Source organism: Empidonax traillii, unplaced genomic scaffold, assembly GCF_003031625.1.
Source record: "Empidonax traillii isolate 1590-97213 ecotype Southwest subspecies unplaced genomic scaffold, ASM303162v1 scaffold387:size635111, whole genome shotgun sequence".
NCBI lineage: Eukaryota > Metazoa > Chordata > Aves > Passeriformes > Tyrannidae > Empidonax > Empidonax traillii.
In genome coordinates this window covers 493,867-502,634 of record NW_020955580.1, presented here as the reverse complement: position 1 = coordinate 502,634, position 8,768 = coordinate 493,867, and the positions used below count along the sequence as shown (strand labels likewise).

The following is an 8,768-nucleotide window of genomic DNA, read 5'->3' as shown; positions in this document are numbered from 1 at the left end:
CCATGAGCAAGTTAATTCCACTGTGCGTGGTTTGCTGCACCCACATCCACACCCACCCTGCCTCCATCCAGCCTGGCCTGCACCCCGAGCAAAGGGGAAGGGACTGGAGGTCAGCAGATCTTCAGCCACCTTGATACATCCCCAGCCCCCTTGTTGCCCTTCCTCTTTTGCCCTCCTCTCCCTCCGTGGGCACCTACTTTGCCTTGCAAAGTGGCCTCATTATAAACGCATCAACCTCTGCCGGTCTCACACGCTCAGCCCTCATTTAGCCCTCCAAGCTCAATTACATCTCAGGATGTCTTGGGGTAATTAAGTAATATTAGAACGTTTTCTTTTCCCCTTTTTTTTTTTTTTTTTCCTTTTTATCCCCCTCTCCCTAATGCAGCTTTCAAGAGCACCAGCCATCGGCTCTCACCCACCGGAGCCCACTTCTCCGAGCCTCGGAGTTCTCCCCGGTGTGCCTCGCCAGGAAGGAAGGCTAATTACGCTTTCTGGAGGATGTCATTAGTGCCACATCCCCGCTGGGTTCCAGAGGGCTGGCACGCAGCAGGGAGCGCTCCCTTAGGTGTCTCTGAGCCACCACCATGTGCGGTGCCACCGGCGAGGAGCGACCGGGGCTCTGAGGGGCGAAGCAGAGCTGCTCTGGGCTTTGCTGTGAGCTGCCTCGGATGCTTTGCATCCTTCATCTCCCCAGCTCGTCCGTGGTTTACAAATATCAACTGATTAAGCCTCTCAGAGCCCCCCGTGAGATAAGTAATTGCTACTCTAATGATTGGCGTTGTACCTGCTCTCATCTCGAGGCGTCGGAAGGTGCTTCTCGCTGCAAGAGAAATAAGGAGGCAAGTGTTAAGCACTCAAAAAGATAAGCGGTGCTGTCGGATTATCTGGCCATCTCACCTGCTGGCTGGTGGCCAGAAGTCTGGAGCTACCATAACAGGCACCTCTGGCACTGCTTTTGGAGGCTGTGGTCCACGTGCCTCCCTCTTTTAGCTGGGTCAACCCCGGTGAGCTCTACTGACTTCAGTGGAGGCTCCTCAGAGGCTTCCCCAGAGGGAAGACAAACCAGAGTTTGTCTGTTTGGGGAGCCCATTGTTTGCATCACAGGTGGGATGTTGGTTCCCAAGGGAACAAAAAAGGAAATGATGGTCACACATTATTGTCTTTTTTCCTCTCACTAGGTGGTTCCAAGGACAACGTTCTGGTTTCAGTCTACCACAGCTCTCCCGTTCGGCCCAGGGTGAGGTGACCACCAGGCTCCCACAGGTGAGTGCTTCTTTCAGGGGGTACTGGAGGCTTAGAAAAGGAAGCCACTCACAATTTAGAGTAAAAACTGCCATGAAAATTCTCGTTCACATGGTGCTGTGTTGCATTTTGTTGTCCTGGAGAGATGCATTAGCTCTGTCAGGCTGGAACCTGCTACCTCTGTAAGAGGTTGATTATCCCAGGTAGTCCCTACCCCTGTGGGGAGCCTGATGTCCCCTTCTGCCTGCCTGGCTTTTTGGAGCACTTCCATAAGCAGATTAGGGATGAGGATACTTCTGCTGTGGCCCAGCCTCACTGCTGATCCAAGTGGGATAATAAGGTATCCTAATATTGGATGCCTCCTTGACTCTGAATTGTAGGAAGGATACATTGGAGTCCAGGATATCCCACAAGCTTTTTGGTTTTGATTTCTTTTTTTCCACTTGCAAGCAGATTTTTTTTTTCTTCAGCCAAAACAATAAGCAGAGACCAAAAGGAAGTAAAACCTGGCTTTATATCACATAAGGAGGGATTGCAAAACTTTCCTAAAGACTTATGTTGTGGGAAAAGGAAAACCCCTCAAAGGTGGGTGAGGCAGAACTTGGGGAGCTGTCTTTATCCTTGGGCAACTCTGCTACAGCCCCCTGGGTTTTAGGAAAACCTGGATCTGAGAGGCCTCTGGGTGATGAGACTGGGGTGAGCTGGCTCACCTGCTCTCCTCTTCCATCCCCTTGGAGGGATCTCTCACCTCTCTGCACCCACTGTGTGTTGTTTCCTGCCTTGGGTGGAAACCAGGGTGGAATCCTGTTGTCCCTCTCTGCTGAACATGAGGATGGTGCCACCAGGAGCCCCGATGTTCCAGGGCTGTGTGTGGCTGTGCAGGGATGGATGGGCTGACTGGCTTTTCCCTTTTGTGCACTGGTGTGAAATTAAAGGGATTTTGGGGAAAGAAAAAAAAAGAAAAAAGGCTGTACTGGCAAGGCTAAGCTGCCCTGGGAAATGTTGTAGGGAGAAGCTAATTGTCCGAGGTGTGGGAATCCCAGGCTTTCCCACAGACTCTGCCTTTCCAGTTCTGGCCAAACTGCCAGCTCTCTCTCTCTCTCATCTGGAAAGGGAGATGGGTGTTAATAAGGAAGGCTGTGTTGAATTTGGGGGGCAGAAGTAGGATCTGGGCTGTGAGGGAACTGCTGCAGGGATGGACTGGATCAAGCAGTGGGGCCAGTCTGTGCCATAGGAATCAGGGGAGTCTGAAGAGAAACACAGCAAGGAGATTAGTCCAGGAGAAAGGAGGAGGGAGTCACACAGAATCTGGGGGAGGGAGAAGCCTGTCTGGTAGGTGGGAGAGTCCTAAACCAGTTCATTCCTGTGCACTGTGATATTCTGAGGGACCTGCTCTGGCTCTGACCGGTCCCATCTGCGATGAGCTGGCAGGGGTTTCACGCAGACCCAAACTGACATTAAACCCTGTATTTCCTGCTCACTGGTATCTGTGTGATTTGGAAGCTGTCCTGCTGAAGGCAGAGTCCTGGCAGTGCCCAGTAGCAAAGGGGCAGGAGGTAGGAGTTGAAATCCTGTAGCTGATCCAGCCGCTCCGGGCATAATGGTGCTTATCCAAAGGAGTGCTGGGACTCTGCTGTGCACAGCACGTGTTATTTTGGCCACGTGAGCGATAGCCAAATTTTTTAAAGGCTCCTGTAGCCTTTAATCAGCTGCAGGCCAGGGCTGTGCATGTTCCTATGTGTGTCCCATCTGCCCCAGGTCAGGAACCACAGCCCGTGGTGGCTGCAGGGGTCCTGGGGGGTGCTGAGGTTTCCCAGCAGGAGAAGCAGCACCTCATCTAATGCTGAGGCAGGAAAAGTTAGAAGACAAACAAGAAACTTATCTGAGTGTATTTAGACCACTTGAGGTTGCCCACGCTCTAATAACATGTTCTACAGATTACAGAACCTAATAATTACATCTAATAAGTCCAAAATGTGTAATTACCCTGAAGCACTTTGAGCTGGAAGGCAGAAATGAGCATGGTTGTTACACACTCGTTAGGTGATCTTGGCTTTCCCTGCTCCCCCTGCAAAATCCAGGAGCAGCAGAAAGTGTAGCTGCTCTTTTCTCCATCCTCATCAGTGCTGGGTAAAGGGAGGAAGCCAGCTCTTTTCCCTGCTTCCATTTCCCAGACAAACCAGCTCCAAAATCTGGTTTCTTTTCTTTAAGAGAGACGATTCCTGAGCAGATTTTCAGATCCAGAGCGGGAGGCTCTAGAGGGGAGGTTGTGTTTATTTTTTCTTCCCACCACTTTGCTTCCCTTCCTAATTAAAGCAGCTCTTTTGTCAGCCCCTGAATTTCTTTCCACCCTCCAGTTTTCCCAGAGAGGTTTCTTTACATTTTCTGCCTCTAATCAATACCCAATTTATATGCAATAACTTTGTCCAGAGAATAGGGAAGCAGGATCAGCATCTCTCCTGTAATTCTGGTGTGCTGTAGCCACGGACTGAAGGTCAATGCAGGCTTGACTGTGACTGGTTTTTATTGTCTTTGGGCAACTCAGCAGCAAAACGCCAGCTTTGTGAAACCTCCACTCCGTGCAGGAGTGTGGATGGTGCTGTGCAACCTGCCAAGCACACCGTGAAGCTTGGATTCCTTGGCAAAGCTCCCTCTTATGCTCCTGCAACCCTTCCTGGTGGAGGGAGGGGATCCTGCGGGGCATGATGGATATCCTGACAGATGCTATTTTCCCCGATTATATGGATAGTGGGTGCTTTGATAGCAGGTGAAGCTGGTGCCTGCTCAGGGAGTGAGGAGGAGAGTTCCATTAGGTGTCCCCTGGGGATGGCAAGGCAATTCTGGAGAGAGATCCTGGTGCTGAGGGAGCAGGCGTCTCGTTTAACCTGCCCCCCCCCCCCCACCCAGGCTCCTGCTCATCTGTCTCCTGTCACTTGAGATCTTGCTGTCACCTCTTCAGCATCCCTCTGGCTGTGCCATATCCATACAGCTTCCACCGGGAAGGGGACAAAAGGACAGAGAGCAGGAGGGGCAGGAGAAGATGTTAGCAAGGATCCAGGAAGAACTCTCCATCCTCCATGGAACTTTGGGGGATGGATGTCATCCTCTGCATCTGTTCATACCCTAACCCTCCTTCCCATGGGCACTGCCTAGGAAAAGAGGCTGTATCCAATGGGAATGCCCACTTTTGGGCTTCTCACGGTGGTGGGATCAGTCAGGGACGCTCCAGCTGACGCGCTTAACAAGCAGGGAGGTGCAGACTCGCCGTCATCCAGCGTCCTATTAATGACATTTAATGTGTAGGTTGCTTTAGCGTTGATCATTTTAAAACTCCCTGTTGGAAAGGTTACCTGTGTAATTACAGGTGTAAATCTCAGGGACGTTCTTGCCAAAACAAATGGAGCGTCTCACGCTCCTGGCCAGGGATGAACCCACAGGAGCCGTGAAAAGGGTGTGGAATGATGGGCCAGGAAACGTTCACCCAGCGCAGGGCTGGGAAGAGCTGCGCAACTTTGGAGATAAACGAGGCTTTTGGGTGGTTGGGGAGAGCCTTTGCAGTTGTCCCACCTTGTACCAAAAAAGCAGGAGCTGGTGTTGCTCAGGGATGTCCTGAGCACTGTTGGATACAAACTCGGGAAAGCACCACATCCCACTAATGGGAACAGATCAGGCTCAGAGGGTGAGGAGTCATGAGGTGTCTCTTCCTGAAGGGTCTCAGGTGTGGGTGAGGGACCTGTGGATAACCTGTTTAGGAAGCAGATCTTTTGGGAAGTGCTGATAAATGCCCTTGGTTAGCAGCACAAAGCTTCGGTCTCCTCAGTCACCGGCTGAAAAATCTGTGTTATTTTGTTCTGTCAGTGAAGAAGATGCAGATGGACTTGTCTGATTGCTTTTTTCTTTTTTGATATTTGAGGTGTAAAGTCTATCAGAGCATCATTAAGTTCACATGTGCCCTTAGAAACCTGGTTGTTGGGAACTGCTTCTCCTCTGCTGCGAGACACTGAAAAAACAACCTCACACCTTTTCTCCCCTTCAAATTGCAGGTACCTCCTGGTCAGAGCAGGACATGAAGTGATACATTCACCCTTCCTCACATTCCCTCTCTCCTGAAGGCCACATTTATCCACTTCCCCCTTTCTTGAGAGGATGTGGGGTGAGTAGTTGGAAGTAGAGGTGCTGATTTGGGTTTTTGGTCCGTGCCTGCGCTCAGCACTCAGAAGGAGGATTAGTCGTGGCTCACACTGTCAGAATAAATTAAGGCACAATGACAGCAGTATATTAGAAGTAAAATACTCTGTATTAGAGGTAAGAAGAAATATTAAAGACTTCAGTGGTTTGGATTGTTAATTGCAGGATGTGTTAATTGCAAAGCAAGCAGCACAGGCTCTTACATAAACTCCAGTGCCCGTAGCTTACATTATGAATGGCAGGAAGAGTACATGGGACATCATCGTGATGAAACCAAGGCAAACATCTAAAAACACTTAAAATACTCCTCTGGAACCATCCTCTTGTCTCTGTGGTCTCCCAGTTGGTCCCAGCCCTCTCTAAAAGCATTGCCTGGCTTTTGTCTTTTACGCTTGTATTAGTTGCTTCCAACTTTCTCATCAGCCTCATCTATAAATTCAGACTGTTCTTAAATAAGACTGGTGCCACACAAAACCACTTCTCCCGTCCCTGTGCACTGTCTAATGATTATTCCCTTATCCCTTTATATAACTGAATCAAGCCTGACACTTAAAGCACTCCCTTAAGGAAGTTATTGAATTTAACAGGGCTGAAACCAACGGGGTTCCAGAGAAATGCTCTGAAAACCTGGGCGAGAAAATATCCTTCTGATAAGTTTCTGAACCAGTATAAAATTCTGTGGCAAGAATGAAATTCTGAAGGATTTTTTTTTTACCCATAAAGGCTAATTATGAGTAAATTGCCCCCATTCTTTTATTGCTGACCCTAAAACTCAGCGGATGCTGCTATACTGCTTTGTCTTTCCCAAGCAGGAGGATGCTTTGGCTCTGTTCCTTAAGGATTTTGTTCTCATTTGGACCTCAGGTGGAATTTTGTCTAATCCAGAGCTGTGGTATAAAGTTCTGCCTTAAACTGCTCCTTGGCCTGCTTTTCCTTGTGAATCCCGTGCTTTTCCATGGCTCCAGCAGTGTTGGCTGCTTGTCCATCTCTTTCTCCCCTCTTTTTTTTGGACTTCTGAAGGAAGTTTAGCTTATTCATCCCATTTCAGCTCAAGGGAGAGAGAGAGTGGATGGGAGAGGAGAGGCAGAGGGAATACAAGACACTACGACAAGGCAAAAATAATTCTCCCAGATTTTCCAGTCCTTCTCCAGCCTTCCCAAACCAGGGCAAAGAAAACCCCAACAAATCAGCTCTCAGGACGAGATGTTTTCCATCAGACAGGCAGGATTAGGGAGTATCCAAAGTGTTGATGCTCCAAGAGATTTTTGTATTTCCTTGCCTGCTAATTCTCCCAGGAGCCTGTGCAAATAACTCTCGTGAATGAAAACTCCGGAGCTCCTCCGCTGGTATTTGCAATTCCTTTTATTCACACCGACTTTTTCTTGCTGAGATTGCTCACACAAAGGGCAAATAAATATTCAAAGTGCTCATGCCTGAAATGCTCCTGCCAATGTTATGAAAATGCTCTTTTTATTATTTTTCTTTTTTTTTTTTTTTTCTTGGTGCATTCCAACAATTTCAATTGATGAAGCTTAAAAGAAACTCTTGCGTGGAAGGGGAAGGTGACTCAATAAGGGAGGAGAAGGATCACATGGTGGTATTAATGTCATTACACACTCACCAAAGGGAAAAAAAGCCCTGGCAGTCACTGGGGACATCCGGATATTAATTGAGGAGCTGAAATGAGTTCATTTAACACTCCCTGCACAACCAGTAAACGTTTCATCCTATTGACTTGTTTGTAAGTGTGTTTTGTTTCGTGCTCTTTAACAAGAGGAGAAGTGGAGGGGAGAAAGAAAAGAAGCAGCCAAAATACTTGCTGTAAATAGTTCAGCTCGCTCTGTTCTCTGTTTTGGAGCGTGGACACGGTGCCTGTGTTTGGAGATGTGGTTCAGGCTGTGCCTTAAACTTGGCTTTTAGCTCGGTGTGATGTGATCAGAGATGACATTGAGTTCTTTCTGGGACAGGGTAGGCAAAAAAGAGCAGAAGGGAGCTGTGAAATCGTGCCTTGGCACAGCCGAGGGACCCAAGTGGCTCTTTGCATCAGCAGCACTAATGCATCTCCAGTTTAGTCCTCAGCTTCCTCTCGCAGTACCTAGAGCTGGGAAGAGCAGAACTGACTGAGGAGACCCGGGGAGCTGTCCCAAAACCATGACATCACTCAGCATCCTTTTCTGTTGGTGGACTAAAGTCCTGGGCTGCCCCAAACCGGCTGTCTAACTGGTGTCAGCTGTTTCTTGCCATCCACCCCCACGACACCAGGCACAGCTGCCTCAAGCCATCTCAGCAGAATGGCCAAGGAAACATTCACTGTGAGGAAAAAAAATAAGGCTTTTTTTTCTCTAAGTAGTAGATAGAAAGTCAGTTCCATTTCTGGAATTGTTTTAAAAATGACTCTTACTCAAAGAATCCTCTCTTTGAAGGACCCAGGGCTATAAGAGGCAACAGAGGTGTCTTGCTTTGACTTGTTTGTGAGGCTGCTGATCTTTGCAAGAAAACCCAGGGCACCCAAAATAAATCTCCCCTCTCCTATTGCACCTTCCCCTCCAGATGCTGAACACACTATCTGTCACCCCGAGGCTGGATGTGCCCTAGACCATTCACCGAGTCCCTCGGTACGGAAAGGAGGATTTAACACCTCGGCCACAGCTGGATCATCAGAGACCACCTGAGTCCCCAGTAAATCTCCACCCTGGGCTGCACCAAGAGGCACCAGGTATGTCTTTTGGGGTGCCAAAGCAGACATGAGGCAGCTGGTGGCCACCAGCACACGGCCCTGAGGTGGCAGGTCCTTCCTGCTGGGGCTGGCAGGTCCTGCCTGCGCCTTGTCCTTTCTGCTTGTCGTCAGACCGAGAGGGTTCTCTGCTCCTGGCTCCATGAAACTAATGGATTATGGCAGGTGGTGCTGGTGGTGGTGGGGGGAACAGGAAAAATGGCAGCCTGGTAAGGTCTAAAGAGACTATCTGAGTAACTTGGGGTGATCTTCCCAGCGTGACCAGTCAGGCCGGGTCTGGCAGGGCCACACCATTCCCTCATTACTGTGCCTACTGAGAACTCAGATGTCCGACCTCAACCATCAGTATTTTGTGTTTCCAAGGCAACCCCAGCTTTAACAGCCTTCATAATGACATCATTTGGTTTGAAATGAGCATGCATGATGTTTTGATTACCACTGGAAGTATAAATTAGGTTACTCTCCCCACCCCCAGCCACTTGAAAAATAAATGTACTGGAGGGAGGGGGAGATAAAAAAAAAAAATCCTGAGAAGAGGGTAAATGGAAAAATCAATTTTTACATTAATGGAGTCCTCGTTCAGCATTTCTTCTCTTTATAGATT

General features: G+C 48.8%; 1 long non-coding RNA gene across 1 annotated transcript; it reads left to right on the top strand.

The window, feature by feature from the left end:
- The first annotated feature begins 1,176 nt into the window (after positions 1–1,176).
- LOC114062205 lies at positions 1,177–7,057 on the top strand. Its single transcript, XR_003572321.1, has 4 exons — positions 1,177–1,263; positions 1,713–1,827; positions 5,286–5,395; positions 6,962–7,057. It is a non-coding gene; the product is annotated as an uncharacterized LOC114062205 (long non-coding RNA).
- Positions 7,058–8,768: the final 1,711 nt, after the last annotated feature.